This window comes from Scyliorhinus torazame, chromosome 6 (genome assembly GCF_047496885.1).
Source record: "Scyliorhinus torazame isolate Kashiwa2021f chromosome 6, sScyTor2.1, whole genome shotgun sequence".
NCBI lineage: Eukaryota > Metazoa > Chordata > Chondrichthyes > Carcharhiniformes > Scyliorhinidae > Scyliorhinus > Scyliorhinus torazame.
Window position 1 is genome coordinate 22,905,096 of NC_092712.1, and position 27,139 is coordinate 22,932,234.

Sequence of the window (27,139 nt, forward strand, 5' to 3'; positions counted from 1 at the left end):
CGAGACATTGCGATGTAAATCCCGCCCATTGTGGGCGGAATCACTTTATGGCAAATCTGCGTATTAGATCGAGACAGCTCGTCTCACTTCAATGTGCAGATTCCCAAGGTACCCGAGGCGTGGGATCTATCGCCTTAGCCTCGGAGATCTTGGGCGAGCGTCGTTCAGTACTGAAACCAAAGAGAAAATGCTGCAAAAATCTCAGCAGGTCTGGCAGCATCTGTCGGGAGAGAAACGAGCTAACGTTTCGAGTCCAGATGACCCTTTGTCAAAGCTAACAGACAGAGAAAGTGACAAAGAGTCATCGGACTCGAAACGTTAGCTCTTTTCTCTCCCTACAGATGCTGCCAGACTTGCTGAGGTTTTCCAGCACTTTCCCTTACGAGAAAGTGGGAAATATTTATACTGTGGAGTGAGAATGAAAGATGAGTCATAGCCACAGAAACCCAGGGAAACCGGGTGCTAATGGCCATAGAAACCAAGGGGAAAGAGTGCTAATGGCAGTACTGGTCGTTCAGTACTGGTCTTCACAAACAATGGAATGGCAGCGGTGGGGGTCCCGCAGCGGATCACAGGCCCCCAGGTGCATGCCCTTTGGGCAAGGTGGCACCCTGGCACTGCTGGCATACCTGGGCACCCTGGAACTTGCAGCCTGGCACTCTGGCATTGCCAGCCTGACACCCTAGCACTGCCACTGGGTACCAGGTTGGCACTGCCAAGGTGCTAAGCTAGCATTTTTCGCATGGCAGTGATTGCGCCTGGGGTGCCCTGTGTGGGTGTTGGAGGGGGGGGGGGGAGGTGCAGGGGGGCCTGGGGACCCCGCCATAGTGAGTTGGGGGCTGAGCGGGGGGGGCTCAGGGGTCACATCGGGGACTCCAGAGATTGGGATGTCATTTTAAAGGACTGAGCTCCTCGTGTAGAAAACGGGGCTGCCTCGGTCGTGCTTTCCCCGCTGAGGCCTCGATCTAACCCACCTGTCGTTCCATAGCGTTGTGTTTCTCAGTGCCGGGTGCTCCGGGAGACACGAGGCTAAACGGGCTCGCTGTGGGACTCTATTCCCATTTAGCTGAATCGTGCCCCCAGTCACTTTATCGGGCCCGGGGGAGTTTCGCTCAGGACTAACCCACTCTTCGAGCAGGATTTACCCACCAACCCGCCCAGTGTTTTTCAGTGGCGAGGCGACCCACTCGGGGTTTTCTGGTACCAGCCTTGTCCCACTCCCCCTTCAAGCCTTCCCGCTCCTTTTGGGCTACCCCCCCTTTGACGACCCCTCCCTTCACCTCCCAACCTTTCCGAAGGCCCCTTTTATTCCCAGCCTTCGCCTCCCACCCTTCATATGTCCCCTCACTCCACTTTCATGGGCATTGCCCCCTCAGACCCTAACCCTTAACAGTGCCACCCTGGAACCTGGGCACCGTGGCCATACCACCCTGGCAGGGTTCCTGCCAGCCAGGCAGTGCCACCCAGGCACCTTGGCAGTACCAGGGTGGCAGTGCCAGGGTGCCAGCCAGGATTAGATATAGGTTGCCACCCTGCCCTGTCCCTGACCATCTAGGGGCCTCAATGGCCTGGGAGCCCCCAGGTGCCGTTCCGCAAGGTCCATGTTTGTGTGAACCAGGACTGAACGGTGCCTGGCGGGGACTCCGGTTGATCCCAGATGGCCGTTAGATCTAGCGACGGCCAGCTTAACTGGGTTCTTAAATCCACTTAAAGGTGCGAGACTGGGTCCCGCCCATTGTGGGTGGAATGCAGATCGTAACACCTTGTGTGATCTGGTTAGATCCCGCGATGTGTATTGGCCATCGGGAAGTCCGCGGGAGGCCTGTCCTGGCATCTACCAGCCCTGTGGTGCCGCCCTGTGGTGCCGCCCATCCCTAATTGCCCTTGAGAAAGTGGTGGTGAGCCGCCGCCTCGAACTGCTGCAGTCATGTGGTGTAGGTACATCCACAGTGATGTTAGGGAGGGAGTTCCAGGTTTTCCGGATGCTGAGTGGCTTTGAGGGGAACTTGCAGCTGGTGGTCTTTCCGTATGCCTGCTGCTCTTGTCCTTCTCGATGGTAGAAGCTGGCCACTCCCAGAGACCGCCTGACACTTGGACATTGTCCATCCTCGGACACTGCCCAATGCTGGGCACTGCCCGGCCCCTGGACACTGTCCGGCCCCTGGACACTGCCCGGCCCCTGGACACTGCTCGGCCCCTGGACACTGCCCGGCCCAAAGAACAAAGAAATGTACAGCACAGGAACAGGCCCTTCGGCCCTCCAAGCCCGTGCCGACCATGCTGCCCGACTAAACTACAATCTTCTACACTTCCTGGGTCCGTATCCTTCTATTCCCATCCTATTCATATATTTGTCAAGATGCCCCTTAAATGTCCCTATCGTCCCTGCTTCCACTACCTCCTCTGGTAGCGAGTTCCAGGCACCCACTACCCTCTGCATAAAAAACTTGCCTCGTACATCTACTCTAAACCTTGCCCCTCTCACCTTAAACCTATGCCCCCTAGTAATTGACCCCTCTACCCTGGGGAAAAGCCTCTGACTATCCACTCTGTCTATGCCCCTCATAATTTTGTAGACCTCTATCAGGTCTCCCCTCAACCTCCTTCGTTCCAGTGAGAACAAACCGAGTTTATTCAATCGCTCCTCATAGCTAATGCCCTCCATACCATGCAACATTCTGGTAAATATCTTCTGCACCCTCTCTAAAGCCTCCACATCCTTCTGGTAGTGTGGCGACCAGAATTGAACACTATACTCCAAGTGTGGCCTAACTAAGGTTCTATACAGCTGCAACATGACTTGCCAATTCTTATACTCAATGCCCCGGCCAATGAAGGCAAGCATGCCGTATGCCTTCTTGACTACCTTCTCCACCTGTGTTGCCCCTTTCAATGACCTGTGGACCTGTACTCCTAGATCTCTTTGACTTTCAATACTCTTGAGGGTTCTACCATTCACTGCATATTCCCTACCTGCATTAGACCTTCCAAAATGCATTACCTCACATTTGTCCGGATTAAACTCCATCTGCCATCTCTCCGCCCAAGTCTCCAGACAATCTAAATCCTGCTGTATCCTCCGACAGTCCTCATCGCTATCCGCAATTCCACCAACCTTTGTGTCGTCTGCAAACTTACTAATCAGACCAGTTACATTTTCCTCCAAATCATTTATATGTACTACAAAGAGCAAAGGTCCCAGCACTGATCCCTGTGGAACACCACTGGTCACAGCCCTCCAATTAGAAAAGCATCCCTCCATTGCTACTCTCTGCCTTCTATGGCCTAGCCAGTTCTGTATCCACCTTGCCAGCTCACCCCTGATCCCGTGTGACTTCACCTTTTGTACTAGTCTACCATGAGGGACCTTGTCAAAGGCCTTACTGAAGTCCATATAGACAACATCTACTGCCCTACCTGCATCAATCATCTTAGTGACCGCCTCGAAAAACTCTATCAAGTTAGTGAGACACGACCTCCCCTTCACAAAACCGTGCTGCCTCTCACTAATACGTCCATTTGCTTCCAAATGGGAGTAGATCCTGTCTCGAAGAATTCTCTCCAGTAATTTCCCTACCACTGAAGTAAGGCTCACCGGCCTGTAGTTCCCGGGATTATCCTTGCTACCCTTCTTAAACAGAGGAACAACATTGGCTATTCTCCAGTCCTCCGGGACATCCCCTGAAGACAGCGAGGATCCAAAGATTTCTGTCAAGGCCTCAGCAATTTCCTCTCCAGCCTCCTTCAGTATTCTGGGGTAGATCCCATCAGGCCCTGGGGACTTATCTACCTTAATATTTTTTAAGACACCCAACACCTCGTCTTTTTGGATCTCAATGTGACCCAGGCTATCTACACCCCCTTCTCCAGACTCAACATCTACCAATTCCTTCTCTTTGGTGAATACTGATGCAAAGTATTCATTTAGTACCTCGCCCATTTCCTCTGGCTCCACACATAGATTCCCTTGCCTACCCTTCAGTGGGCCAACCCTTTCCCTGGCTACCCTCTTGCTTTTTATGTACGTGTAAAAAGCCTTGGGATTTTCCTTAACCCTATTTGCCAATGACTTTTCGTGACCCCTTCTAGCCCTCCTGACTCCTTGCTTAAGTTCCTTCCTACTTTCCTTATATTCCACGCAGGCTTCGTCTGTTCCCAGCCTTTTAGCCCTGACAAATGCCTCCTTTTTCTTTTTGACGAGGCCTACAATATCACTCGTCATCCAAGGTTCCCGAAAATTGCCGTATTTATCTTTCTTCCTCACAGGAACATGCCGGTCCTGTATTCCTTTCAACTGCCACTTGAAAGCCTCCCACATGTCAGATGTTGATTTGCCCTCAAACATCCGCCCCCAATCTATGTTCTTCAGTTCCCGCCTAATATTGTTATAATTAGCCTTCCCCCAATTTAGCACATTCATCCTCGGACCACTCTTATCCTTGTCCACCAGTACTTTAAAACTTACTAAATTGTGGTCACTGTTCCCGAAATGCTCCCCTACTGAAACATCTACCACCTGGCCGGGCTCATTCCCCAATACCAGGTCCAGTACCGCCCCTTCCCTAGTTGGACTGTCTACATATTGTTTTAAGAAGCCCTCCTGGATGCTCCTTACAAACTCCGCCCCGTCTAAGCCCCTGGCACTAAGTGAGTCCCAGTCAATATTGGGGAAGTTGAAGTCTCCCATCACCACAACCCTGTTGTTTTTACTCTTTTCCAAAATCTGTCTACCTATCTGCTCCTCTATCTCCCGCTGGCTGTTGGGAGGCCTGTAGTATACCCCCAACATTGTGACTGCACCCTTCTTATTCCTGATCTCTACCCATATAGCCTCACTGCCCTCTGAGGTGTCCTCTCGCAGTATAGCTGTGATGTTCTCCCGAACAAGTAGCGCAACTCCGCCTCCCCTTTTACATCCCCCTCTATCCCGCCTGAAACATCTAAATCCTGGAACGTTTAGCTGCCAATCCTGCCCTTCCCTCAACCAGGTCTCTGTAATGGCAACAACATCATAGTTCTAAGTACTAATCCAAGCTCTAAGTTCATCTGCCTTACCCGTAATGCTCCTTGCATTAAAACATATGCACTTCAGGCCACCAGACCCGCTGTGTTCAGCAACTTCTCCCCGTCTGCTCTGCCTCAGAGCCACACTGTCCCTATTCCCTAGTTCTCCCTCAATGCTCTCACCTTCTGACCTATTGCTCCCGTGCCCACCCCCCTGCCATACTAATTTAAACCCCCCCTGGACACTGCCCGGCCCCTGGACACTGCCCGGCCCCTGGACACTGCCCGGCCCCTGGACACTGCCCGGCCCCTGGACACTGCCCGGCCCCTGGACACTGCCCGGCCCCTGGACACTGCCCGGCCCCTGGACACTGCCCGGCCCCTGGACACTGCCCATCCTCGGACACTGCCCAATGCTCGGGCACTGCCCGGCCCCTGGACACTCCTCATCCTCAGACACTGCCCAATGCTGGGCACTGCCTGGCCCCTGGACACTGCCCATCCTCGGACACTGCCCAATGCCATGCACTGCCTGACCCTTGGCCACTGCCCATCCTCAGACACTGCCCAATGCTGGGCATGCCTGACCCCTGGACACTGCCCGGCCCCTGGACACTGCCCATCCTCGGACACTGCCCAATGCCATGCACTGCCTGGCCCTTGGCCACTGCCCAATGCTGGGCACTGCCTGACCCCTGGCCACTGCCCATCCTCGGACACTGACCAATGCTGGGCACTGCCTGCCCCCTGGACACTGCCCATCCTCGGACACTGCCCTGTGCCATGCACTGCCTGGCCCCTGGCCACTGCCCAGCCTCGGACACTGCCCTGTGCCATGCACTGCCTGGCCCCTGCCTATCCTCGGACACTGCCCTGTGCCATGCACTGCCTGGCATCTACACTCTGCTCAAGTGCTTTCCATCTTCAGTCATGTCCTAGGTCCCGGCTTCTGCCCATTTCTGGAGACTGCTTGCCACTTTGTTCAGGACTGTGGCTGTTCTCGTCACCGCTACTCATCCCCCCCCCCCCCCCCCCCCCAGCATCCAGACCGAGCACCAGCACAAAGTGACAATCTCTTACTTTGCTTCCTTTTCTGTTTAACTGTTGCAGCCATTGGGAATCCTGTCGATCCTGGAGGAGGAATGCATGTTCCCGAAGACCACAGACATAACCTTCAACGCAAAGCTTCTCAATAATCACCTGGGAAAGTCACCAAACTTTGCTAAGTCGAAACCTGATAAGAAGAGAAAGTATGAATCTCACTTTGAGATCTTGCACTACGCTGGAGTGGTGAGTAACTTTAAAGTTATTACAGACCCCAGTTCCTCACACTGGAGTGGTGAGTAACTTTAAGCTTATTACAGACCCCAGTTCCTCAATATCCATCCCCACATTCTGACAAATTGTGATAGAATTTCTCCAGGTGGGGTGTAGCAATCCGAGCTTGACCAACACTGAGGCCTGGATTCTCCTGTCCCGCCTGTGGTGGGAAGCATTTGATGAACCAATCAAAGGGTCGTTGACCTTGGGTGTGAATTTCTGGTCCTGCGCCGGGCTGGATCTGAACATGTGATTGGGAGGAGCATAGAACACATGAACTCACACTCACACACACACACGTGTACACATGTGCACACACGCAAGCGCATACAAATGCAAAAACACACAAAAGCAAACACGCCCATGTACAATTACACATGCCAACACACACACACACACAAATGCAAAGACACATGTTGAGGTACATGCATGTAAACACACATGTACAAGTATACACATGCAAACTCATATGTGTACATGTACACACATGGAAACACACACACGTAAAGATACACACATGCAAACACACATGCAAAGACACATGTTCAGGTACACACATGCTAAGACGCACGTTCAGTTACACACATGCAAAGACACACACGCATGCAAAGACACATGTTCAGGTACACACATGCAAACACATACCTGTACAGGTACACACACGTTTTTGGTGCAAACGTCACGATTTGAATGCATTTTTACACTGATATTGGATTTAATACGCACTCACACTCTCACAAGTTCACGATTAAACAGGTAACTGACAGTGATCAAATGGCTTCATTATACCCCCCACACTAACCGAGGAACTTGTGCTGAGGCGTGCAGGCATCGACAGCCACATGACAGGGTCAGAGTTGAGAATTTAACACCGCCAGAGTCCCCATAAATGATTTCTGGCGTTGGTTCAGGAACCAATCCCCCATTTATACCATTGTTCCGATGGGAAAATCGGTTTCGACATGCAACATTTCCACTTACAACATGGTTTTCAGGAACATATTGTAATGTAAGTCTGAGGACTGACTGTAATGCCAGTGAAGAGAGGAGACCCCCATCATTTGTGTCTTGGCTGGTCAGGGAAGTAACTTCACGGTGCTCTCCAAGAATCAGATTATAATATGAAATACATGGATGATAATCAATGGTTCCTTTCTTCTGCAGGTTCCCTACAATCTCAATGGCTGGTTAGACAAGAACAAAGACCCCTTGAATGAAACAGCAGTGGAACTTTTCCAGCAATCCTCCAATGAGCTGGTGGCTATGCTATACCAGGATTACGTCCGTGCGTATACAGGTGGGTGGAGCATTCCTTCTCTCACCCATCGCTGAGTGATTGGAGTTCGGCAATTTCAACAAATACCGGATGCGGGCAGAAATGTTAGTGGGCAACTCGACAGATCAGCAGGAAGCGGTTTTTAGATACATGGTGCGGGATTCTTCGGAAACCAGTGGGGCAGGCAACTCCCGCGCAAAGGAGTGGCGTGAGCCACTCTGGCGTCGGGCCTCCCCGAAGGTGCGGAATCCTCGGCCGGCGCCGGATTGGTTTGCGCCGTGCCGGCTGGCGCGGATGGGGTTTGGTGCCATGCCAACCGGCGGCGAAGGGCCACCGCCGGCCGGCAGCGTGTGTTGGCGTCATCCCAGCACAGGCACAGGGGGGGTTCTTCTCCACGCCGGCCGTGGCGGACTGTTACAGCGGTCGACGCGGAGGAATAGAGTGCCCACACGGCACAAGCCCGCCCGCAGATTGGTGGGCTCCGATAACGGGCCAGGCCACCTTGGGGGCACCCCCCGGGGCCAGAACCCCCCGCGCCCCCCCCCCCCCCCCCCCCCCCCCCCCCCCCGAGGACCCTGGAGGCCACCCGCGGAGACAGGTCCCGCCGGTAAGTACCTGTCGGAACATACGCCAGCGGGACTGGCCGAAAACGGGCGGCCACTCGGCCCATCGCGGGCCGGAGAATCGCCGCGGGGGGGGGGGGCTAGCGTGCTGCTAGCGGCCACCGACCGGCGCGGCGCGATTCCCGCCCCCGCCTAACCCCCGGCGCCGGAGAATTCGCCAGCCGGCGGGGGTGGGATTCACGCGCCCCCCCGGCGATTCGCCGACCCAGCGGGTGGTCGGAGAATCCCACCCATGATGCTTAAATCCCAAACAAATCCCTGTCAGGCGAAGAATAATTAAATAGAAGGTCGTGCACAAAAACTTCCCATTTGGCTCCAATGGCCCATGCCTGTGTTAATGCTCCACATAAAACCCCTCCCATCTCTCGTCTTCCTCACCCCCATTAGCAGGTCAAAATTACATTGAAGGAGGGAGGGTCTTGAAAAACGATAGGAAGAGTCATACTAACCATATCGAGAGTTTGATAGTAAAGTCTCGATAGTCCCAGATGACCAGAGGCCGGTTTCCCCTTTTGAGGGTGATTTCATCTGAGGATCAGCACACCTCAGGCGAGGTTGAGAAGGCGGGGCCTTCATGAATAACCTCAGGGAATTGAACCCGCGCTGCTGGCCTCGCTCTGCATCACAAACCAGCTGCCCAGCCAACTGAGCTAAACCGGCCCCCAGAGAGTATGATAGGGAGGTGAAAAAGGGGTTACGGTAGCGCAGTGATTAGCACTGTTGATTCACAGGGCCAGGGACCCGGGTTCACTGTCTGTGCGGAGTCTGCACGTTCTCCCCGTGTCTGCGTGGGTTTACTCCGGGTGCTCCGGTTTCCTCCCACGAGTCTCAAAATACGTGCTGTTAGGTAATTTGGACATTCTGAATTCTCCCTCAGTGTACCCGAACAGGCACCGGAATGTGGCGACTAGGGGCTTTTCACAGTCACTTCATTGCAGTGTGAATGTAAACCTACTTGTGACAACAATAAAGATTATTTTTTTTTTTTTAAAGCAGCAAATAACTCAATAAGATGTTGTAGCTTTGTAAGAGCTCACATCAGCATGTAAAGCTGATTGATAAAAACCTCATGCCACCTAGTTGATGTGGTGTATATGGATTTCAGTAAAGCGTTTGATAAGGTTCCCCTGGGTAGGCTACTGCAGAAAATACAGAAGCATGGGATTCAGAGAGGTTTAGCAGTTTGGATCAGGAATTGGCTAGCTGGAAGAAGACAAAGAGTGGTGGTTGATGGGAAGTGTTCAGACTGGAGTCCTGTTACTAGTGGTGTGCCACAAGGATCTGTTTTGGGGCCACTGCTGTTTGTCATTTTTATAAATGACCTGGAGGAGGGCGTAGAAGGATGGGTGAGTAAATTTGCAGATGACACTAAAGTCGGTGGAGTTGTGGACAGTGCGGAAGGATGTTACAAGTTATAGAGGGACATAGATAAGCTGCAGCGCTGGGCTGAGAGGTGGCAAATGGAGTTTAATGCAGAAAAGTGTGAGGTGATTCATTTTGGAAGGAATAACAGGAAGACTGAGTACTGGGCTAATGGTAAGATTCTTGGCAGTGTGGATGAGCAGCGAGATCTCAGTGTCCATGTACATAGATCCCTGAAAGTTGCCACTCCGGTTGAGAGGGTTGTTAAGAAGGCGTACGGTGTGTTAGCTTTTATTGGTAGAGGGATTGAGTTTCGGAGCCATGAGGTCATGTTGCAACTGTACAAAACTCTGGTGCGGCCGCATTTGGAGTATTGCGTGCAAGTCTGGTCGCCGCATTATAGGAAGGATGTGGAAGCATTGGAAAGGGTGCAGAGGAGATTTACCAGAATGTTGCCTGGTATGGAGGGAAGATCTTATGAGGAAAGGCTGAGGGACTTGAGGCTGTTTTCGTTAGAGTGAAGAAGGTTAAGAGGTGACTTAATTGAGGCATACAAGATGATCAGAGGATTTGATAGGGTGGACAGTGAGAGCCTTTTTCCTCGGATGGTGATGTCTAGCACAAGGGGACATAGCTTTAAATTGAGGGGAGATAGATATAAGACAGATGTCAGAGGTAGGTTCTTTACTCAGAGAGTAGTAAGGGCGTGGAATGCCCTGCCTGCAGCAGTAGTGGACTCGCCAACACTAAGGGCATTCAAATGGTCATTGGATAGACATGGATGATAAGGGAATAGTGTAGATGGGCTTTAGAGTGGTTTCACAGGTCGGCGCAACATCGAGGGCCGAAGGGCCTGTACTGCGCTGTAATGTTCTATGTTCTATGTCCTAAAGCAAAGTTAAAGAGAAGAGAGGGTCCTCCAGGATGAGGGACGTTGATGGCATGTCAGAGACGGGAACAGAGGAATAGGTAGAGGCCATTCATTCGCTTGAGCCTTTCCTGGCTCTAATTTGATCATGGCTGATCATGTTAACTGCAACTACCTGCCTTGATTCCAAATCCCAGTATATCCTTGTCTAAATAAAATGTATCAAACTTCGTTCGGAATTTTAAAACTTTCTTCATTCAGGGGATGTGGGCCTCGCTGGCTGGGCCAGTATTTATTGCCCATCCCTAATTGCCCTTGAACGGAGTGGTTTGCTCGGCCATTTCAGAGGGGGGCAGTTAAGAGTCACCCCATTGCTGAGGGTCTGGAGCACAGGTAGGCCAGACCGGGTAAGGATGGCAGATTTCCTTCCCTGAAGGACATTAGTGAACCAGATGGGTTGTTACAATAATCGACGATAGTTTCCTGGTCACTATATTCCTGATTTTGTTGATTGAATTTAAGTTCCACCAGCTGCTGTAGTGGGATTTGAACCCGTTTCCCTGGAGCACCAATCCTGATTGCTGTGTAAAGGAATGTTTCCTCACGTCACTCCCGAATGGTTTGCTTCTAATTTAACCTCATGCCACCTAGTTCTGTACACCCCATTAGAGAAACAGTTAATAAAAACAGGAAATGCAGCAAATACCCAGCAGGTCAAGCAGCATCTGTAGAGGGAGAAACAGAGTTAACAGTTTCAGGTGAGTTTTGCCAGCCAGAAACATTGACTCTTTCTCTCTCTCTCACAGATGCTGCCTGACCTGCTGGGTCTTTGCTTTTCTTATTTGTTGAAGGCAAGAGGTGTTTGATAAATTTGTAGCTTTTTGCTTTAGGTTAGCTAAAGGAAGCGTAGTAGATGCAATGCATATAGACTTGATAAAGCACCTCACAAAAAGCCTTTAAATTAATTCGAGAGGTTGAGTAGACTGGGACTGTACTCGTTGGAATTTAGAAGGATGCGGGGGTTTTCTTATAGAAACGTATAAAGTTATGAAGGGAATAGATAGGATCGATGCGGGCAGGTGGTTTCCACTGGCGGGTGAAAGCAGAACTAGGGGGCATAGCCTCAAACTAAGGGGAAATGAAATGAAAACTGCTTATTGTCACAAGTAGGCTTCAAATGAAGTTACTGTGAAAAGCCCCTAGTCGCCACATTCCGGCGCCTGTTCGGGGAGGCTGGTATGAAATAGATTTAGGACTGAGCTTAGGAGGAACTTCTTCACCCAAAGGGTTGTGAATCTATGGAATTCCTTGCCCAGTGAAGCAGTAGAGGCTCCTTCATTAAATGTTTTTAAGATAAGGATAGATAGTTTTTTGAAGAATAAAGGGATTAAGGGTTACATAGAAAATACAGCACAGAACAGGCCCTTCGGCCCACGATGTTGTGCCGAACCTTTGTCCTAGATTAATCATAGATTATCATTGAATTTACAGTGCAGAAGGAGGCCATTCGGCCCTTTGAGTCTGCACCGGCTCTTGGAAAGAGCACCATACCCAAACTCAACACCTCCACCCAACACCAAGGGCAATTTGGACATTAAGGGCAATTTATCATTGGCCAATTCACCTAACCCGCACATCTTTGGACTGTGGGAGGAAACCGGAGCACCCGGAGGAAACCCACGCAGACACTGGGAGGACGTGCAGACTCCGCACAGACAATGACCCAAGCCGGAATCGAACCTGGGACCATGGAGCTGTGAAGCAATTGTGCTATCCACAATGCTACCGTGCTGCCCTTAAGAACAAATAAATCTACACTATATCATTTTACCGTCATCCATGTACCTATCCAATAGCTGCTTGAAGGTCCCTAATGTTTCCGACTCAACTACTTCCACAGGCAGTGCATTCCATGCCCCCACTACTCTCTGGGTAAAGAACCTACCTCTGATATCCCTCCTATATCTTCCACCTTTCACCTTAAATTTATGTCCCCTTGTAATGGTGTGTTCCACCCGGGGAAAAAGTCTCTGACTGTCTACTCTATCTATTCCCCTGATCATCTTATAAACCTCTATCAAGTCGCCCCTCATCCTTCTCCCTCTAATGAGAAAAGGCCTAGCACCCTCAACCTTTCCTCGTAAGACCTATTCTCCATTCCAGGCAACATCCTGGTAAATCTTCTTTGCACCTTTTCCAGAGCTTCCACATCCTTCCTAAAATGAGGCAACCAGAACTGTACACAGTACTCCAAATGTGGCCTTATCAAAGTTTTGTACAGCTGCATCATCACCTCATGGCTCTTAAATTCAATCCCTCTGTTAATGAACGCGAGCACACCATAGGCCTTCTTCACAGCTCTATCCACTTGAGTGACAACTTTCAAAGATGTATGAACATAGACCCCAAGATCTCTCTGCTCCTCCACATTGCCAAGAACTCTACCGTTAACCCTATATTCCGCATTCATCTTTGTCCTTCCAAAATGGACAACCTCACACTTTTCAGGGTTAAACTCCATCTGCCACTTCTCAGCCCAGCTCTGCATCCTATCTATGTCTCTTTGCAGCCGACAACAGCCCTCCTTACTATCCACAACTCCACCAATCTTCGTATCGTCTGCAAATTTACTGACCCACCCTTCAACTCCCTCATCCAAGTCATTAATGAAAATCACAAACAGCAGAGGACCCAGAACTGATCCCTGCGGTATGCCACTGGTAACTGGGATCCAGGCTGAATATTTGCCATCCACCACCACTCTCTGACTTCTATCGGTTAGCCAGTTCGTTATCCAACTGGCCACATTTCCCACTATCCCATGCCTCCTTACTTTCTGCATAAGCCTACCATGGGGAACTTTATCAAATGCCTTACTAAAATCCATGTACACTACATCCACTGCTTTACCTTCATCCACATGCTTGGTCACCTCCTCAAAGAATTCAATAAGATTTGTAAGGCAAGACCTACCCCTCACAAATCCGTGCTGACTATCCCTAATCAAGCAGTGTCTTTCCAGATGCTCAGAAATCCTATCCTTCAGTACCCTTTCCATTACTTTGCCTACCACCGAAGTAAGACTAACTGGCCTGTAATTCCCAGGGTTATCCCTAGTTCCTTTTTTGAACAGGGGCACGACATTCGCCACTCTCCAATCCCCTGGTACCACCCCTGTCGACAGTGAGGACGAAAAGATCATTGCCAACGGCTCTGCAATTTCATCTCTTGCTTCCCATAGAATCCTTGGATATATCCCGTCAGGCCCGGGGGACTTGTCTATCCTCAAGTTTTTCAAAATGCCCAACACATCTTCCTTCCTGACAAGTATTTCCTCGAGCTTACCAATCTGTTTCACACTGTCCTCTCCAACAATATCGCCCCTCTCATTTGTAAATACAGAAGAAAAATACTCATTCAAGACCTCTCCTATCTCTTCAGACACAATACACAACCTCCCGCTACTGTCCTTGATCGGACCTACCCTCGCTCTAGTCATTCTCATATTTCTCACATATATGTGTAAAAGGCCTTGGGGTTTTCCTTGATCCTACCCGCCAAAGATTGTTCATGCCCTCTCTTAGCTCTCCTAATCCCTTTCTTCAGTTCCCTCCTGGCTATCTTGTATCCCTCCAATGCCCTGTCTGAACCTTGTTTCCTCAGCCTTACATAAGTCACCTTTTTCCTCTTAACAAGACATTCAACCTCTCTTGTCAACCATGGTTCCCTCACTCGACCATCTCTTCCCTGCCTGACAGGGACATACATATCAAGGACACGTAGCACCTGTTCCTTGAACAAGTTCCGCATTTCACTTGTGTCCTTCCCTGCCAGCCTATGTTCCCAACTTATGCACTTCAATTCTTGTCTGACAACATCGTATTTACCCTTCCCCCAATTGTAAACCTTGCCCTGTTGCACGTACCTATCCCTCTCCATTACTAAAGTGAAAGTCACAGAATTGTGGTCACTATCTCCAAAATGCTCCCCCACTAACAAATCTATCACTTGCCCTGGTTCATTACCCAGTACTAAATCCAATATTGCCCCTCCTCTGGTCGGACAATCTACATACTGTGTTAGAAAAGCTTCCTGGACACACTGCACAAACACCACCCCATCCAAACTATTTGATCTAAAGAGTTTCCACTCAATATTTGGGAAGTTAAAGTCGCCCATGACTACTACCCTATGACTTCTGCACCTTTCCAAAATCTGTTTCCCAATCTGTTCCTCCACATCTCTGTTACTATTGGGGGGCCTATAGAAAACTCCTAACAAGGTGACTGCTCCTTTCCTATTTCTGACTTCAACCCATACTACCTCAATAGGGTGATACTCCTCGAACTGCCTTTCTGCAGCTGTTATACTATCTCTAATTAATAATGCCACCCCCCCCCACCTCTTTTACCACCCTCCCTAATCTTATTGAAACATCTATAACCAGGGACCTCCAACAACCATTTCTGCCCCTCTTCTATCCAAGTTTCCGTGATGGCCACCACATCGTAGTCCCAAGTACCGATCCATGCCTTAAGTTCACCCACCTTATTCCTGATGCTTCTTGCGTTGAAGTATACACACTTCAACCCATCTCCGTGCCTGCAAATACTCTCCTTTGTCAGTGTTCCCTTCCCCACTGCCTCATTGCATGCTTTGGCGTCCTGAATATCGGCTACCTTAGTTGCTGGACTACAAATCCGGTTCCCATTCCCCTGCCAAATTAGTTTAAACCCTCCCGAAGAGTACTAGCAAACCTCCCTCCCAGGATATTGGTGCCCCTCTGGTTCAGATGCAACCCGTCCTGCTTGTACAGGTCCCACCTTCCCCAGAATGCGCTCCAATTATCCAAATACCTGAAGCCCTCCCTCCTACACCATTCCTGCAGCCACATGTTCAACTGCACTCTCTCCCTATTCCTAGCCTCGCTATCACGTGGCACCGGCAACAAACCAGAGATGACAACTCTGTCTGTCCTGGCTTTCAACTTCCAGCCTAACTCCCTAAACTTGTTTATTACCTCCACACCCCTTTTCCTACCTATGTCGTTGGTACCAATGTGCACCACGACTTCTGGCTGCTCCCCCTCCCCCTTAAGGATCCTGAAGACACGATCCGAGACATCCCTGGCCCTGGCACCCGGGAGGCAACATACCTTCCGGGAGTCTCGCTCGCGACCACAGAATCTCCTATCTATTCCCCTAACCATTGAATCTCCTACAACTATTGCTTTTCTATTCTCCCCCCTTCCCTTCTGAGTCCCAGAGCCAGACTCCGTGCCAGAGACCTGACTGCTAGGGCCTTCCCCCGGTAGGTCATCCCCCCCCCAACAGCATCCAAAACGGTATACTTGTTTTGAAGGGGAACGGCCACGAGGGATCCCTGCACTGTCTGCCTGTTTGTTTTTTCCCCCTGACTGTAACCCAGCTATTCTTGTCCTGTACCTTGGGTGTGGTTACCTCCATGTAACTCTTCTCAATCACCCCCTCTGCCTCCCGGATGATCCGAAGTTCATCCAGCTTCAGCTCCAGTTCCCTAACACGGTCTTTGAGGAGCTGAAGTTGGGTGCACTTCCCGCAGGTAGTCAGTGGGGACACCGGTGGTATCCCTCACCACCCACATCCTACAGGAGGAGCATGTAACTGGCCTAGCCTCCATCCCCTCTTACCTTAAAGAATATAGCTGCTGTGTGGACTAACTAGATCTCCGCCCTCCGACTCTGCTCCCAGTCAGCTACACTTCCTGTAAACTCCAGGCTCTCTTCGCACTCTTTGCGGAAATGTCGGAAACAAAATGAAAGGAGCACCTTACTCCCTCCTCACCTAACTCCCTCGGTCACCAAACTCTCACTATCGCACTCAAAAAGCACCAAATTCAGCACTCCCTCGGTCACCAAACTCTCACTATCGCACTCAAAAAGCACCAAATTCAGCACTCCCTCGGTCACCAAACTCTCACTATCGCACTCAAAAAGCACCAAATTCAGCACTCAGTGCAAACAAAGTCTGCACTGTAGGGGATCACTTTTATACTGTGAATCTAGCCTCTGAAAAACTGGCCTAATCCAATTAACTAATTAACAAGCTCCAGCTGCAAGTGCCTAGAAGTAGAAACCTGTTTAAAGCTGATTGAAAATTCACCTTCTTCTAAACCAAACAGCAACTTTTAAGTTAATTAACTAAATAAAAGAAAGACTAAACTTTAGATAAAAATGAAGCCTTATACTCCCTCGGTCACCAAACTCTCACTATCGCATTCAAAAAGCACCAAATTCAGCACTCAGTGCAAACAGTTATGGTGTTCAGGCCGGAAAGTGGAGCTGAGTCCACAAAAGATCAGCCATGATCTCATTGAACGGCGGAGCAGGCTCGAGGGGCCAGATGGCTGACTCCTGCTTCTTATGTTCTAATTCTGGTTCACTCATGTGCTATAGGGAAGGAAATCCGCCGTCCTTAACACCGATCTGACCTACACGTGACTCCGGACCCACGGTAAAGTGGTTGACTCTCAACTACCCTCTGAAATGGCCAAGCAAACCACTCATTTCCGGGCCAATTCGGGATGGGCAATAAATGCTGGCCCAGCCGGCGACGCCCACATCACATGACCGACTAAAGGAATCTTTAATTTATAGGAATCTTAACCTGTCGAACTACGCCAAGTTTGGGGGAAGTTTAGTTGATGAATCAAGTCCTGGCGCAATACGACAAGTTATAAGATTTGTACTATTTATAGACTGTGTTAAGTTGTTTGATTCCTTGTATTATTCGACTGTGTGTAGTTGAAGGAATTTATATCATCTCTGCTATTCGGTTACCAGTAGCACTTTGCGAATACTGGAACTCAGCAGAAATTTGCAGTATAAACTCCTCAGGTGCCAAAAAGAATTGTTTTATTTGTAGTCGCTTGATTACAATTTGAAAGTCATTTAAAAGGCAATTCGTAGACAATTCGAAGCTTTCAGAGAATTACAGACATTATCTTTCTTTGCTTAGGCAGACAGCTCGAAAGTAACTTTTAAAAGGTCAAAGTCTGGCAATGAAACATGAAGAGAGAGAGAGAGCTAATCTTCAGCTAAACTCAAACTCAAAGTCAAAAGTGGACTAACATCACTGACACAGACTGTTAGACTGACAGAACCCCCAAAGACAATAACCTAAAAACTAAAACTAAACCAAACCTAAAATGGAGACTATAAAGGACAAAACTGACTAAACTAACAGAAAGACAACACAAAGACATCTCCTCAACACACACCCCCCCAAAGACAATACACTACAGACAACACACTTTCAAAGACAATAAAACCAAAAAAAAAACTAAAATGTCGGGGAGAAACGTTTTAGTTATACACTTTCATATCTGTCTTAAGTCGTCTAATTACACCCCAATATAATCCTAATTGGTTTGGGTTAGACTCAAACACATTTGATTTGATGGCAAGCCGTCCATCTTCAATGTGCAACATCAGCTTTTCTGACCCAGCTGTTATCTGCATTGTGAACAATGTTGCTGTGTATTCAGTCCCTGTCCTTGACAATTAGCACAAGCAGTGTCAAATTATCTTGCTGTTTTAATGTCACACTGTCTTTGAAAATATGCATTTGCCAGAACAACGGACTTCAGTAAAAGTGAATTATGCTGTATAAATGGGTATTAAAAACTGGGGCTCAACATTTATGCTTAAAACAGCTATCTTTTACCTATACTAGTTGTATTTGAAATACTTAGCTTCTACACCGAGTTACCAAAAAATAGGAATGAATGTTGTAGAGTCATAGCGTTATGGCCCTTTGGCCCACCACAGTGTGTAGCACCGTCAATATGACGCGAGGCAGGTTGAGGTAATGTCAATTGAAGGCTTTATTAAGCAGAACTTTATCCCCAGCAGCGTGGTTACAGAATGCAGCTGCTGAGGGAAATGGAGGGAAAAAGCTGGGTTCTTATACCGGCATTTCTCGGTGGAGTCCAGTAGGTGGCAGATCATATCAGGACCTGGCACCCCTCCACCAATAGCCCGTCGACACGTGGTGTACCGTATTACCCCTAATACATACCACCACATTCACCCCTTGTTGTAAAAGAACCCGGCGGGATGGTGGTTCGCATGGTGGTAGGGGTTTACAGAGTCGGTACTGTGCCGTAACTTTGAACAAAACACAAAATTATCGCTTCAACTGGGCCAACGGGCCAAACAGGGTCGGCTGATGCCATAACTATAACAAGACACAATAACTGAAAACGTTGAGAGTTAAAGTGATTCGATGAGCCGGATGGGCGCCCTGGTCGTCCTTTCTGATCGTCTCGGGCGTGGTGGCTATGGCGCTGGCTCGAGTCCCGTCGACTCTGGGAGCGTAGCGCTGTCCCCTGTGTCCTTACTCCTGGGCGGGTCTGGGAGGAGAACCGAACCCCCCGGGAAGGGGGTGGCTGCGGGATGAACCAGTGGGAGTGAGGAGGTGGTGATTGGCGTTGGGGAGGTGTGGGTAGCTCCGGCGGGAGCCAGATCTTGCAGGGAGACCGTGTCCTGTCGGCCATCGGGGTACTCCACATAGGCTTATTGCGGGTTGGCGTGAAGGAGATGCACCCGTTCCACCAACGGATCTGACTTGTGCGCCCGCACATGTTTCCGGAGCAGAATGGGTCCCGGAGCTGCTAGCCAGGTCAGAAGAGGCGTTCCAGAGGAGGACTTCCTAGGAAAGAGGAGGAGGCGCTCGTGAGGCGTTTGATTCGTGCTGGTGCACAGCAGGGACCGGATAGAGTGAAGGGCATCCGGGTGGACTTCCTGCCAGCGGGAAAATGGGAGGCTCCTAGACCGGAGGGCCAGCAGGACGGCCTTCCAGACCGTTCCATTCTCCCTTTCTACCTGCCCGTTCCCCCGGGGGTTGTAACTGGTCGTCCTGCTCGAGGCTATGCCCCTGCTGAGCAGGAATTGACGCAGTTCGTCACTCATAAAGGAGGACCCCCTGTCGCTATGGATATAGTCGGGGAAACCAAACAGTGTAAAAATGGTACCGAGGGCTTTAATGCCGTGGACGCTGTCATGTCGGGGCAGGGGATGGCGAAAGGGAAACGGGAGTATTCGTCAACGACGTTCAGGAAGTACGCGTTGTGATCGGTGGAGGGGAGGGGGCCTTTGAAATCCAAACTGAGGCGTTCAAAGGGTCGAGAGGCCTTAACCAGGTGCGCTCTATCTGGCCTGAAAGTGCGGTTTGCACTCAGCGCAGATCTGGCAGTTTCTGGTGACTGTTCAGACGTCCTTGACGGAGTAAGGGAGGTTGCGGGCCTTAAGGAAGTGTTAGAAACGAGTGACCCCCAGGTGGCAGAGGTCCTCGTGGAGGGCTTGTAGACGGTCCACTTGTACATTGGCACATGTGCCGCGAGATAGGGCATCGGATGGCTCGTTCAGCTTTCCGGGACGGCACAAGATCTCACAATTGAAGGTGGAGAGTTCGATCCTCCACCTCAAGATCTTGTCGTTCTTGATCTTGCCCCACTGTGCATTATCGAACATGAAGGCAACCGACCGTTGGTCAGTGAGGAGAGTGAATCTCCTACCGGCCAGGTAATGCCTCCAGTGTCACACAGCTTCCACTATTGCTTGTGCCTCCTTTTCCACTGAGGAGTGGCGGATTTCTGAAGCTTGGAGGGTCCGGGAGAAAAAGGCCACGGGTCTGCCCGCTTGGTTGAGGGTGGCCGCTAGAGCTACATCGGAGGCGTCGCTCTCGACCTGGAAGGGGAGGGACTCGTCGATGGTGTGCATCGTGGCCTTTGCGATATCCGCTTTGATGCGGCTAAAGGCCTGGCATGCCTCTGTCGACAGGGGAAAAGTAGTGGACTGGATTAGCGCACGGGCCTTGTCAGCGTACTGGGGGACCCACTGGGCATAATAAGAAAAGAAGCCCAGGCAACGTTTCAGGGCTTTGGCACAGTGGGGGAGGGGGAACTCCATGAGGGGGCGCATGCGTTCAGGGTCGGGGCCTATCACTCCATTACGCACTACGTAGCCCAGGATGGCTAGACGATCGGTGCGGAACACGCATTTTTCTTTGTTGTAAGTGAGGTTCAGGGCGTGAGCGGTCTGGAGGAATTTTTGTAGATTGGCGTCGTGGTCCTGCTGCTCGTGGCCGCAGATGGTGACGTTGTCGAGATACGGGAACGTGGCCCATAAACCGTGCTGGTCAACCATTCGGTCCATCTCTCGTTGGAAGACCGAGACTCCGTTCGTGACGCCGAATGGAACCCTTAAAAAGTGGTATAACCGCCCGTCTGCTTCGAAGGCAGTATAGTTGCAGTCACCGGGACGGATGGGGAGCTGGTGGTAGGCGGACTTGAGGTCCACGGTGGAAAAGACCTTGTACTGTGCAATCTGATTGACCATGTCGGATATGCGGGAGGAGAGGGTACGCATCTAGCTGAGCGAACCTGTTGATGGTCTGACTATAGTCGATGACCATCCTCTGTTTCTCCCCGGTCTTAACAACTACCACCTGGGCTCTCCAGGGACTGTTGCTAGCCTGGATGATGCCTTCCTTCAGCAGCCTCTGGACTTCGGACCGGATGAATGCTCGGTCCTGGGCGCTGTACCGTCTGCTCCTTGTGGCGATGGGTTTGCAATCCGGGGTGAGGTTCGCAAACAGGGAGGGCGGTTCAACCTTGAGGGTCGCGAGGCCACAGACAGTCAGTGGGGGTATAGGGCCGCCAAATTTAAATGTTAAACTCTGGAGGTTGCATTGGAAGTCCAACCCTAGGAGTGTGGGCGCACAGAGATGGGGGAGGACATACAGCCGGTAATTTCGGAACTCCCTCCCCTGCACCGTTAGGTTAGCGATGCAGAACCCTGTGATCTGAACGGAGTGGGATCCTGCCGCCAGGAAAATTTTCTGGGTGCATGGCCGAATTACGAGGGAACAGCGCCTTACCGTGTCCGGATGAATGAAGCTCTCCGTGCTCCCAGAGTCGATAAGACACGGCGTCTCGTAGCCATTCACTAGGATTGTAGTGGTTGCAGTCTGGAGCATCCGGGGTCGCGACTGGTCGAGGGTCGTCGAAGCCAGACGTGGCTGTTGAAGTTGAGCATCGTAATCAGGCAGTATGTGGCCCTCTGTGTCAGGGTCCTTCAGCCAAGATGGCGGCGTCCACGGATCGAGCGCGGTCGGGGGTGGACAAAATGGCGGCGCCCACCTCTCCCTCGTGGCGTCCGGGGTCCAAAATGGCGGCGTCCGTTGGTCGCACGTGGATCGCTGGGGGGGGCTGGGTCTGTGGTCCCGTTTCTTCCCCGGAGATAGTGGCGACCCCGCGGGACTTGCACACCGTCGCGTAGTGGCCCTTCTTCCCGCAGCTTTTGCAGGTAGCCGCGCGGGCCAGGCAGTGCTGCCGAGGGTGTTTCGGCTGGCCGCAAAAATAGCAGCGGGGCCCCCCCCGGTTGGCCTGGTGTTTTGGCCGTGCAGGTTTGCGGGGGTGGGGGGGGGGGTGTCGGAGAGTCGACCGCAGCGGGGGTCCACGGAGCCCAAGGGGCTGTAGTGCGGTCGGGGGCGTAGGCGCGGGCGTTACGCGAGGCCACATCGAGGGATGCCGCCAGGGCCCGAGCTTCTGTAAGTCCCAGAGATTCTTTCTCCAGAATCCTCTGGCGGATCTGGGAAGAGGCCAAACCTGCCACATACGCACCGCGGACCAGGAGCTCTGTGTGTTCACTCGCTGTTACCGCCGGGCAGTTGCAGTTTTGACCCAGGATCTGCAGGACGTTATAAAACCCGTCCAGCGATTTCCCCCGGAAAATGCCGTCGTGTGGCGAGCTGGTAGCGAGCAAAAACCTGGTTGGCGGGCCGGATATAGATATCCTTCAGCGCGGCGATGGCACCGGTGAAACCGTCCTCGTCCTCGATAAGGGAGTAGACGTCAGGACTCACCCTGGAATAGAGGACCTGCATCTTTTGTTCGTCAGTCGTTGTGCCGGGGGCCGTTCGGAGGTAGCCCTCAAAGCATGCCAGCCAGTGCTTGAAGATAGAGGCCGAGTTAGCTGCTTGGGGTGCGATGCGCAGGCACTCCGGGGTGATTCGGAGCTCCATGTTCCCACGTCGTTTTCTTCAATTTAAATTCTGCTTAATAAATTGTAGCACCGTCAATATGACGCGAGGGCAGGTTGAGGTAATGTCAATTGAAGGCTTTATTAAGCAGAACTTTATCCCCAGCAGCGTGGTTACAGAATGCAGCTGCTGAGGGAAATGGAGGGAAAAACTGGGTTCTTATACCGGCATTTCTGGGTGGAGTCCAGTAGGTGGCAGATCCTATCAGGACCTGGCATCCCTCCACCAATAGCCTGTCGACATGTGGTGTACCGTATTACCCCTAATACATACCACCACAGTGTGTAGTATCTATCCCATTCTAATCCCATTTCCCAGCATTTGGTCTGTAGCCTTGCAAGCTCCGGCATTTCAAGAGCTCGTCTAAATGCTTCCTAAATGTTGTGAGGCTTCCCGCCTCTCCCACTCTCTCAGGCAGCGGGTTCCAGACTCCCAACACCCTCTGGGTGAACACATTTTCTTCAAATCCCCTCTAAATTTTCAGCCTCTTGCTCTAAATCGATGCCCTCTGGTTATTGATCCCTCCGCAAAGGGGAAAAGTTCATCCCTATCTACCCTATCTATGCCCCTCATAATTTTGTTCACCTCAATCAGATCGCACCCCCCGCCCCCCCCCCCCCCCCCCCCCCCAAGCCTTCTCTGCTCCAAGGAAAACAACCCCAGCCTAACCAGCCTCTCTTCACAGCTGAAATACTCCAGCCCAGGCAACGCCAAATGTAAACCTGTGGAGAAATGTTGACAAGTCATCTTTAGTAAGCCCAATCTTGAAATTTGTCGACACACAAGATCGCACGGTAGCACAAGTGGATAGCACTGTGGCTTCACAGCGCCAGGGTCCCAGGTTCGATTCCCCGCTGGAGTCACTGTCTGTGCGGAGTCTGCACGTTCTCCCCGTGTCTGCGTGGGTTTCCTCCGGGTGCTCCGGTTTCCTCCCACAGTCCAAAGACGGGCAGGTTAGGTGGATTGGCCATGATAAATTGCCCTTTAGTGACCAAAAAGATTAGGAGGGGTTATTGGGTTACGCGGATAGGGTGGAAGTGAGGGCTTAGGTGGGTCGGTGCAGACCCAATGGGCCGAATGGCCTCCTTCTGCACTGTATGTTCTATGTTCTAAGAGCTGAGGTAAGTATAAGAGCGAAAAAGGCTTCAGGAAAACAGAGAAGAGTAAGTAGAATTGGGAGCCAAGTGTAACCTGGAACTGATCATGGAGTCATGGAATCGTACAGTACAGAAGAGGCTCCGGCCCATCAAGCCTGAACCTACACAAAGAACCTACTCTAATCTGCACCCACCCACTTCCCAGCACTGGGCCCACAGCCTTGAATGTTATTACATTTCTAATGCTCATCCACGTACTTTTTAAAGGCTGTGAGGTTTCCTGCCTGACCTCCATCAGTGCACTCCAGACTCCCACCATCCTCTGGATGACATTTCTTTCCTCAAATCCCCTCTAAACCTCCACCTCCCCTCTAAGCCTTTCACTTTAAGATTATACCCCCTTGTTGTTGACCCTTAATACAAGGGGAACAACTGCTTCCTATCCACCCTGCCCATGCCCCACGTAATCTGATACACCTCAATCAGGTCCCCTCTCAGCCTTCCCTGCTCCAAAGAAAACAACACAAACTTATACAGCCTCTCTTCATAACTAAAATGCTCCATCCCAGGCAACATCCTGGTGAATCTCCTCTGCACCCTCTCTAGTACAATCACATCCTTCCTACAGTAAGGTGACCAGAACTGAACACAGTGCCCAACTGTGACCTAACCAAAGTCCTGTACAACTCCAACATAACCTCCCTGCTCTTATAATCTATGTAAGAAGTCTTACACCAGGTTAAAGTCCAACAGGTTTGTTTCAAACACTAGCTTTCGGATGCGCGACAACGCAGAATCGCCGAGCAGAAACTTACAGCCAAGTTCCGCACACATGAGTGCGGCCTCAACCGGGACCTGGGATTCATGTCGCATTACATTCATCCCCCACCATCTGGCCTGCGAAATCCTACCAACTGTCCTGGCTTGGTACAATTCACACCTCTTTAACCTGGGGTTACCCCATCTCTGGATCTGTAAAGATTTAATCACCTGCTAATGCTCGCATTCCAAGCATTGTTTGGCATCTTTGAATTGGTCTATATATGTGTTTCTGGAACAGACCTCTTCATTCACCTGAGGAAGGAGCAGCGCTCCGAAAGCTAGTGACATCGAAACAAACCTGTTGGACTTTAACCTGGTGTTGTAAGACTTCGTACTGTGCTCACCCCAGTCCAACGCCGGCATCTCCACATCATGGCTTATAATCTACGCCACGATTGATAAAGGCAAGTGTCCCCGTATGCCTTAACTACCCTATTAACCTGGCCTGTCGCCTTTAGGGATCTATGGACAAGCTCCCCAAGATCCCACTCAGCTTCCTAGCGTCCTGCCATTTATTGAATACTCCCTTGTTGTGTTACTCATTTCAAAGTGCATCATCTCACACTTTTCAGGGTTAAATTGCATCTGCCACTGATTTGCCTAGCTGACCAATCCGTCTATATCCTCCTGTAACCTAAGACCTCCTTTACTGTCAATCACCTGACCAATCTCGTGTCATCTGCAAATTTAGTTATCACCCCCCCCCCCCCCCCCCCCACATTTTCTTCTATATTGTTTATATATAACAAACAAAAAGGGAGCCAGCCCCGATCCCTGACACCACTGGTCACCGGCCTCCAGCCACACACATAGCCTTCTACACCCCACTCTGTCTCCTATCCCAAAGCCATATGAAAATGTGGGATGATAGATTCAGGAAGACATCTTGGAAAGATTCTGAAGGTTGTGGATGAATGTAGATCGACACATTCAAATACATCGGGCTGGATTCGCCGAGACATCGCGCTGAAATTGCGAAACGCGGTCGGCCGGAGAATCCGCTCCGACGCCGAAATCGGGTTAGATGCAGGTTTCACGACGATTTCGGATTCTCCGGACCCCCCCCCAACACAACGCAATCGCGGCGCCCACCGCGCGTCCCGGAGAATGGCATCAAGTGCCCTGATGACTGATTCTCCGGGGCCTCAGCGATTCCGCGGCCTGAATGGGCCGATTTCCCGATGGCGTGGTTCTAACCACCTATAGAAGGTCGAGATACCGGCGTTCTGGCTCAGGCGGCTGTGGTCGGAGGTAGGAGTTCGCGTGGGGGGACCGTGGACTCCCCCCAACGGACACCAGCCCTGCTCTCTGTGAGGGGGGGTGCCCTGCCAGGGGAGGGGGGGGGGACCCTGCCAGGGGAGGGGGGGGCCCTGCCAGGGGAGGAGAGGGGAAGGGGGGAACAGGCTGGGCAGTGGGGGAGCCCCTGCCATGACCGGGCGGCGCCCACGCAACAAACGCCATTACGACGGTCACCTTGTTGCCCACCCACCTCGGCACCTGGGTGAACGCAGGATTAACGGCCACATCCCCCCCCCCCTCCCCGGCCACCCCACTCAACCGGCGATACCCAACGGGGGGAACATCCAGGGCCACACTGACGGCAGCCCCCAATGAGGGCAGTGCCATGAAACGGTGGCCATGGCAGCAGGGACGTGCACCAGGAGCAGGGGCACCGATGGGGCGGGGGTGAACAAAGAACAAAGAAAAGTACAGCACAGGAACAGGCCCTTCGGCCCTCCAAGCCCATGCCGACCATGCTGCCCGTCTAAACTACAATCTTCTACACTTCCTGGGTCCGTATCCCTCTATTCCCATCCTATTCATGTATTTGTCAAGATGCCCCTTAAACGTCACTATCGTCCCTGCTTCCACCACCTCCTCCGGCAGCGAGTTCCAGGCACCCACTACCCTCTGTGTGGGGGACATGCGTGGCTGCGGTGCTCAGTGCCAACCGGGATGACCATGTAGCCCATGGCACTTGGATGTGCACGGGTCTATGCGCCATGGTAACATCTTCTCCCCTCACCCCCTGCAGATCATAATGTTTGTGAACCACCCAGCGCGTTGGCCGCCGTGGCGAGGGCCACTGCCCGACATGCAGCCCTGTGGCAGCGCGAGCGCATGCGGCTCAGAGAGGAGGCGGAGGCTGCAGCAGAGGAGTGGGCCGCAGATGGGCCGCCTGCCCGACAGGCTGAGGAGGAGGAGATGATGGTGCCAAGGAGGTGCCTGATGAGGCCCCGTGTGTACCGGCGGCGTATGTCCTTCCAGGCACTCCCGTACCGGGCATGCAGGAGGAGGCTGCGGATGAGCCGGGAAACCGTCGGACACAGCTGGCACATGATGGCACACCTGGCACCGTGTGGGAATGAGGGAGGGCACCTGCTCCCAGTGGCCGTCAAGGTGACGGATGCCCTGTATGCCCTTGCGGACCGGTACATACAGTTCCCTGTGGACCGCGCCCACCAGGGTGCCCGGGTCATCAATGGGGTGCATGTCGCCCTGCGGATCACAGGCCGCTGTTCACGAACAGGAAGGGGTACCACTCCATGAATGTTCAGGTGGTCTGTGACCACCAGATGAAGATCCTGCACGTCTGCCCGGTACCCGGGCAGTGTACTTGACGCGTTCGTGTTGCCGGAATCATTGATACCCGGCATGTTCGAGGGACGCCCCCCGCCGGCTGC

At 51.6% G+C, this 27,139-nt stretch overlaps 1 pseudogene; it reads left to right on the top strand.

The window, feature by feature from the left end:
• Nucleotides 1–27,139, top strand: part of LOC140425676 (myosin-13-like) — a 249,275-nt pseudogene that overhangs the window by 101,391 nt on the left and 120,745 nt on the right.